Source organism: Bos mutus, chromosome 6 (genome assembly GCF_027580195.1).
Source record: "Bos mutus isolate GX-2022 chromosome 6, NWIPB_WYAK_1.1, whole genome shotgun sequence".
Taxonomy (NCBI): Eukaryota; Metazoa; Chordata; class Mammalia; order Artiodactyla; family Bovidae; genus Bos; species Bos mutus.
In genome coordinates, this window is record NC_091622.1 from 54820080 (window position 1) to 54828508 (window position 8429).

At 41.8% G+C, this 8429-nt stretch overlaps 1 pseudogene; it reads right to left on the reverse strand.

Moving 5' to 3' along the window:
- Nucleotides 1-1083: 1083 nt before the first annotated feature.
- LOC138988188 (dual specificity mitogen-activated protein kinase kinase 4 pseudogene) lies at nucleotides 1084-2676 on the reverse strand (annotated as a pseudogene).
- Between the last annotated feature and the right edge of the window lie 5753 nt (nucleotides 2677-8429).

Genomic DNA, 8429 nt, shown 5'->3' on the forward strand with positions numbered 1-8429 from the left:
TACGCTCCAGTGGGCGTGAGCTGCTCACGGCGCCGCTGGACAGACTTGACCGTCACACCTACGCAGGGGCGGCAGGGGGCGGAGGGAGACCATGGAGACCCGGCTCGTGGGGAAGGGAGGAAGGACAGCAGAAGATGCAAATTTCAACGGCCTCCTAGAACTATTCTGGGGCTCTTTGGGGGTTTTTTGGTTTTAGGGTTGTTTTTTGTAGAATTCCAATCGTAAGAAATGTGGTGACCTGCTAGAATCTTGTAGGTGAGGAACTCATGTAAAAGAAATCCTCCTCTGGTCAAGTGTTATCTCTAGAAGAGATGTTCTTCCATCACCTGCCACATCAGCTGGGCCCCACCTTCTCAGCCTTTTAAACTTGAGATCATGGGATACACTGGGGGCTGTACAAATTCTTGGTAAGGAACATCCCTGGTAATCATAAAGGTTTCTGTTATAGGGAAAAAGGTGAGATACTGGATCAAGCAAGAGTCACGAGGGGGCAACAGACCACACAGGTGGGGAAAGAGGCGCAGAAGCTGCAGACCTGGACCAGGCATGTCACACAGCTGAGATCTGGTCTTTCGCTGCCTGAAAGACATCTTTATCTGATCAGTCAAGGCACATTGCTACCAGCTACTTCTCCCCGTCAGTGAGTTATGGTGGCCAGAGCATCAGGCTTGGGACCAGGGGAAATACATAGCTGCTACGAGTTGTTCCAGACAGGATTCTAGGATTAAAAACATCTGTAAACTTTGCCCTCCGTATTCTTCCCTTCTCAGCCCGGGTGGTTTGTGGCAGGTGGAACATCCAATTGGCAGCACACCGAATTCTGAGAATCAGCACCTTCTCTGACGCGTGGCAGACTCCTGAGTCTCCCCGATGGAGGGCAGAGGACTGGGGGTGGGCGGGGGAGAAAAGAACACGTTCTGTCCCGTCTCGGCATTTTCACGTTCTCCTCTCTGAACGCAGCACGGTTTTTGGTAAAGATAAACGTGCTCTAATTTAACGTGATATTTCAAACAGGGAATTTGGCTGAGCACATGGATCCCCAAGCGTGGACAGTGACTGTCAAACAACAGAAGGTCCAATCAGTCAACCTATTGCACTTGGTGAAGAAAGTCTACCCCTCCTCCGTCTCCCAGCTCCGGAAGGCAAGGTGTCTCGCCGGCCGTGCCTGCCTCGCGCTCCAGCCCAGAGCCTGCATTCAGACACAGCGTGGCCACCACCGCATCCATCCAGCATTCGGAAGCCTGACGAAACACCCTTCCAGCAGCTGCGTCTCCAGGCTTCAAGTCTAGAAATGAGTTTACAATGTGGTCTTATCACAGTCAGCAAGCTGATCGTACTGACATCCACGTTCACGGGAGAGCAGGCGAGGTCTCTGACCCGCACTGACGCTCGCGCTGGTGCTCGGGTCGCACGGGATGCGCGTTCGGGGTGGCGGGAGTATACAGACGGGATGAAAACAAACACCAGTCCTGGTGTGCATGGTGTCTGGCGAGCAATAAAAACACTGTGGTAGGGGTGAAGGTTCTGTACGTCTTGCTTCCTCCCAGCCCTTTGTCTAGAGTCTGACGTAGCAGCAACATCAATCGACATACATGGGGAGCTCAGGGGGGTGGCTGGCATTTGATCCAGGATTTTACACACGTAGCATGCGACCTGACGGCGCGCTCCTCGTACATCAAAATAAAGGGGTGTTTCAGGAGTTCTTTATACTTTGGCCTTTTGGATTCATCCTTCGTAAGGCACAAGTTGACAAAGTTGATGAAACTTGGGAGAACTCCCTTTCCTCAGAGTTACTCAGCTGTGGCGGATCCCCTTTCACGACTTGTGTTAGTTGATCAAATACACTATTCCACTTTGGATAAGAAAGCGGCCAGTGGCCAATTGTACAATGTGATCCCCAGACTCCAGACATCAGAGTGGACGTCTAGCCTTGGCGTGACGCACTTGGGTCTATTCTTTCAGGTGCCATGTAGGGCCTGCAGCCAGCATCTCTTGTCTTAGCGATCGAGTCCACAAGCTGTCCACTGATGCCAAAGTCACAGAGTTTAATATTTCCACTTCTATCCAGAAGAATATTGGAAGGTTTGATATCTCTGTGAATGATTTTCAAGTTTTCTTTTAAGTGGTTTAGTGCTTTCACAGTTGCTAAAGTGATTTTGCCTAAAATTTCTTCTGGAATAACATCATCTAATACACTATATACATATTTGTAAAACTTATCAAACGAGGTAGACATGAGTTGCATGCAGATCCAACAGTCACCCTCTCGGAAGAGCGCGCCATAGAACTGAACAATGTATGGGCAGTCACTGCTCCGCATCACTACATCCAAATCCATGAGGAGCTGCTTCTGCTCTTTTTCATCCACTGTCGACCGGATTCTTTTAACTGCCATTATTTGCCCACTGGGTTTGTGGACCATTTTGTTGACAGAACCGTAAGCTCCTCGTCCAATCTCTCCGAGGTCTTTCAAATCCTCTGCAGTGAAATCCCAGTGCTGCTCAGGGAGATCTTCAGTTTTCCTGACGACTCAATGCTGTGTGTTCTCAGTCTCTCTCCTGCATGCTGCTGACGGCCGGGTGGCCGGGCGCCGGGACCCCGCGGGCCCAGGGTGCCGCTGCCGCCCCGAGCCGCCGCCGCGCCGCCGCCGCCGCCGCTGGGGCTCGGAGCCGCCATTGTTGGGAGTGAGGACATGAGCTTTCTGACAACAGTATTAGTCACATCTTACTCACTGACCTTTCTAGTAGCAGGGACATTCAGTAAGCTGTTATAAGAAGATACCATTTTTGGAAGTAATAAAACTCTTTACTGTGAGTCAGCTGTTTAACAGGACTACCATTTCTTGACTGATGAGTTTCTAGAGACATAAAAATCCTCCTAGGTGCTTTATGGGCTTTGTCACTGTTCAGAAGATGCAGTGGCTTACCTCAAAGAGTTAATAATGATATCATTTGTAGCCCCTGGATGCTTAATTATCTATAAGAAATCAAAAGAAAGAAGTGATGATTGGTAAGTTACACTCTGTAGGAATAAATGCCGATGTAACATGGACAGAATGCAGAGCAAGTGCTTCTTATGAGTAAAACTTCATTCTCAGGGAGCTGCAAAAGTTTAGGGGCTAGCATGTTTAAATTAGGGTCTCTCTCAGTTCAATGTCAGGTCCTAATCCTGGTTTTGATTGAAAGGTATATGGCTTTCAGCATTTATCTTTATTCTGATTTATCTTAAAATGCTCAAATTTTTGAATTTAATGAAATGGATTAATGTGTTCAATTGTGTTCTTCATTCCTCCTCTGGCTTATCTGAGCAACTATCCGTAGTTTTCATTAGAACTTGTCTAAGTTGGAAATTAGGTTATTATATCTGACCGTATTATCTAACATACTTGAGTGCTACTTGCCCTTCTATAGTAAAATGTGTTATTTGTTAATTCATGTCCTTCTGTTTATCAGTGCTTTAGTGCAGTGTGGAATTAATGGAACCTCAATGTGATACATCCTCTCTCTTACAATAGTAAGTTGCTCTAGCACATACTCACTGCATGAGAGATTGTGAAAGGATTTATTTTTTAAATTCTTTACAATCACTATTGGAAACCCAAAGATCAGGCATGTATGCACATGTGTATTTGTAGATAATTCTAGCTCAGAATAAAACTTGAAAGAAAAATATTACAGGTCATTATACACACACACACACACACAGAATGACAAATCACAGCATGGTATTTAACATATTGTAAATCTATCACTGTGTGTAGCACTCAAGCTTTGTTAATTTCTTCCACACTACAAAATAAATAACAGCATATATATTTATAAAAGAGGGTCTAGTGAGGAAAATTAACATGAAAAATTTATGATTTATTTGTGATGGGAACAATCCACAGATCTTTATACACATCATCATATATTTTCATGTTATTTTAGCTATTTATGATTCATGCTTCTTTGATCTATTGTCAACTTAACAAAAAATCTTGAGGCTTGAGATGACTTTAAGGATTGTCCCTGTGGCTACCAAATATATTTTCTCAATGAGGACTTTGTGGTTAATAGAGGGTATGCAGTATGGCTACAACAAAATGAGAGCAGCATATGAAGACCTAAGACTAAAACTCAGACCTTGGAAATTTCCAGTATTTCTTTTTCTCTGCATTACATCCTTTTTTGTGGAATAGTATGGAAAAGATGTCATACAGTATTCTTTAGTCACTATGCTAAAGACTGAATATTTGTGCTCCCCCCAACTGTCCAAATTCATATGTTGAAATTTAATATCCAATGTATGTAGGGATGGGCTTTTAAGAGATGATTAGGTCATGAGATCCCATCTCTAAATAGCATCACATTGAATAAGCTCAAAAGAGACTCTAAAGAGACTCTTACAAAAGAGATTCCAGACAGCTCCTTGGCCCCTTTTACCACATGAAGACACAACAAAAAGATTGTGTATCAACCAAGGCATAGCCTTGTGCATGTCACCAGGCATAGCTGCTGGCACCTTGATCTTGGAATTACCAGTCTCAAGAAGTATATGACTTAAATTTATTTTGTTTATAAGCTAACCCAGCTTATGATATTTTTGTCATAGCAGCCAAAGCAGACTAGAACCTAGTGTAAGACATTTTAATTTTTTATTTATCTTGTTTTGCCCCATAAGTCTAATATTTTGCCATTCAGTGTGTACAAACACAAACCTAATAAGTGCTCTTACTATTCCTCTTCTGATAAACATGTTGACTGCGGGTTTGCATTAAGTAAGTTGAAGGAATAGTAATTTTACCCTGCTTCCAACTGAATTTTGAGACACACAAACTCAATAGGGGATATAATTAGAAAAATATGTTTGTCATTGGGATTCCCAGGTGGCTGGCCCAGTGTTAAAGAAACTGCCTGCCAATGCAGGAGACATGAATTTCATCCCTGGGTCAGAAAGATCCTCTGGAGAAGGGAATGGCTACCCACTCCAATATTTTTATCTGGGAGAATCTGATGGACAGAGAAGCATGGTGGTACAGTCCATGGGGTCGCAAGAGTTGGACACAAATTAGTGACTAAGCAATAACAAATATTTTGTCACTATTGAAAAGTGAGTGTATGTTAGATTTTAAAATAGTTTATATCTTTTAAAATATATCTTATGCTAAAGAAAGTATAGAAACTTAAAATATAAACATGCTTAAAAGGAAAAAGAGAATTATAGAAAATTCCTGTTGTAGTATTTTATCACATATTTTGAAAAGCAGTGCAGAGTCAGAATCAAATTTGAAGATTTAGAGAGAAAGCTTGGATTTTCAGAATGACATATAGTCTACATCCTCCACCTTCCTCACTTTAATGTTAAAATTAAGGAAGTGATCCTGATCCGAAATTGTTATGCTCATGATGCTAAACCCTGACCTACATGCCAATCTTCCAATAGTCGACAAAGTCAAAATCCTTAAATTGTTAAAAGTGCTCAATAGACTAGGGCTGATATTGGTATACTGATTTTGATTTTGGCTTTGATAAATTCATATCAAGTCTAAAAGACAATCATTACTTAGTTAAGTGGTACAAAAGAAATAAATAATGGTTAGTTTTCTAAAAGAAGGAAGAAAAACTGTTATTTTGTTTCTAGCATCTGAAATATGTGACAAATAGGACCTCAGTAAATCTGGAAATTTAATAACTTTCTACCCTGATGCAAATTTCTCCACTTTCAATAGTACTTTGCAGGACTTCCCTAGTGGCTCAGTGGCTGACATTCCACACTCCCAAAGCAAGGCGGCCTGAGATCAATCCCTGGTCAGGAAACTAGATCCCACATACTACAACTTTACAAAAAAAAAAAAGAAAGAAAAGAAAAAATCCTGCATCCCACAACTAAGACCCTGTGTGGCCAAAAAATAAATAAAATAAAATATTAAAAAATAGCACTTTGTCACTTCATCCATAAGATAAACATAAAATAAAGCAGAGAGCAAGTTTCACAGGAGGTCACATGTTCCCATGAGACCCCAGATTCAACATAGGGTACTGATACAACTAAAATAAGTACTAGGAAAATAAATGAAAATAAATACATTCCACCAGAAGATGATGAAAGAAATAAACTGAAGCCCTCTAGGGGGCCTTATCAAAATTTAAATATTAAGCAATAATTTAAAATGAAGTTTGGCTTCATTTGATTCTCATGTATTATTTCAAGTTTATTCCTCTTTTCCTACTGAATGTTCTTGATTCCACCACTACAACAAATTCAACTAGTAAGTTAAAATCAGATGGTAAAGAGAGATATGCAAAAGACATTAAGTAAGAAAAAGTTGGTTGAATGGTTCCCAGGAAAGCAATATTAGTTGAAAACCTTTTATTCCATTGTGAAGTAACTAATCCTAGCAGAAATCTGTTTCCTACAAAAGTCTCCTCAGAATAATACATTCAGCATCAGTTCAGTTTAGTCGCAAACTGGTGTCCGACTCTGCGACCCCATGGACTGTAGCACACCAGGCTTCCTTGTCCATTACCAACTCCTGCAGCTTACTCAAACTCATGTCCATCCCATCAGTGAGGCCATCAAACCATCTCAACCTGTGTTTTCGCCTTCTGCTCCCACCTTCAATCTCTCCCCACATCAGTGTCTTTTCCAATGAGTCAGATTTTTGCATCACATGGCCAAAGTATTGGAGTTTCAGCTTCAGCAGTGTTTCCAATGAATATTCAGGACTGATTTCCTTTAGGATGGACTGGCTGGATCTCCTTTCAATCCAAGGACTCTCAAGAGTCTTCTCCAATACCACAGTTCAAAAGCATCAATTCTTCCACACTCAGCTTTCTTTATAATCCAACTCTTATACATGACTACTGGAAAAACCATAGCTTTGACTAGATGGACCTTTATTGGTAAAGTAAATTCTCCAAGCCAGGCTTCAGCAATATGTGAACCGTGAACTTCCAGATGTTCAAGCTGGTTTTAGAAAAGGCAGAGGAACCAGAGATCAAATTGCCAACATCCGCTGGATCATGGAAAAAGCAAGAGAGTTCCAGAAAAACATCTATTTCTGCTTTATTGACTATGCCAAAGCCTTTGACTGTATGGATCACAATAAACTGTGGACAATTCTAAAAGAGATGGGAATACCAGACCACCTGACCTGCCTCTTGAGAAACCGATATGCAGGTCAGGAAGCAACAGTTAGAACTGAACATGGAACAACACACTGGTTCCAAACAAGAAAAGGAGTACATCAAGGCTGTATATTGTCACCCTGCTTATTTAACTTCTATGCAGAGTACATCATGAGAAACAGGCTGGAAAAAGCACAAGCTAGAATCAAGATTGCCAGGAGAAATATCAATAACCTCAGGTATGCAGATGACACCACCCTTATGGCAGAAAGTGAAGAGGAACTAAAAAGCCTCTTGATGAAAGTGAAAGTGGAGAGTGAAAAAGTTGGCTTAAAGCTCAACATTCAAAAAACAAAGATCATGGCATCTGGTTCCATCACTTCATGGGAAATAGATGGGGAAACAGTGGAAACAGTGTCAGACGTTATTTTTGGGGGCTCCAAAATCACTGCAGATGGTGACTGCAGCCATGAAATTAAAAGATGCTTACTCCTTGGAAGAAAAGTTATGACCAACCTAAACAGCATATGGAAAAGCAGAGACATTACTTTGCCAACAAGGTTCGTCTAGTCAAGGCTATGGTTTTTCCTGTGGTCATGTATGGATGTGAGAGTTGGACTGTGAAGAAAGCTAAACTCTGAGAAATTGATGCTTTTGATCTGTGGTGTTGAAGAAGACTCTTGAGAGTCCCTTGGACTGCAAGGAGATCCAACCAGTCCATTCTAAAGGAGATCAGCCCTGGGTGTTCTAAAGCTGAAACTCCAGTACTTTGGCCACTGCATGAGAAGAGTTGACTCATTGGAAAAGACTCTGATGCTGGGAGGGATTGGGGTAGGAGGAAAAGGCGATGACAGAGGATGAGATGGTTGGATGATATCATCGACTGGATGGACCTGAGTTTGAGTGAACTCTGGAATACGATGATGGAGGCCTGGCGAATATGGCCAGGGAGGCCTGGAGTGCTGCAATTCATGGGGTCACAAAGAGTCGGAAATGACTGAGTGACTGAACTGAACTGAACTGAACTGAACGTCTCTGCTTTTTAATATGCTGTCTAGGTTGCTCATAGCTTTTATTCCAAGGAGCAAGTGCCTTTTAATTTCATGGCTGCAGTCACCATCTGCAGTGATTTTGGAGCCCAAGAAAATAAAGTCTCTCACTGTTTCTATTGTTTCCCCATCTATTTGCCATGAAGTCATGGGACTAGATGCCATGATCATAGTTTTCTGAATGTTGAGTTTTAAGCCAACTTTTTCACTCTCCTCTTTTGCTTTCACTCTCATCAAAAGGCTCTTTAGTTCTTTTTCACTTTCTGCCATA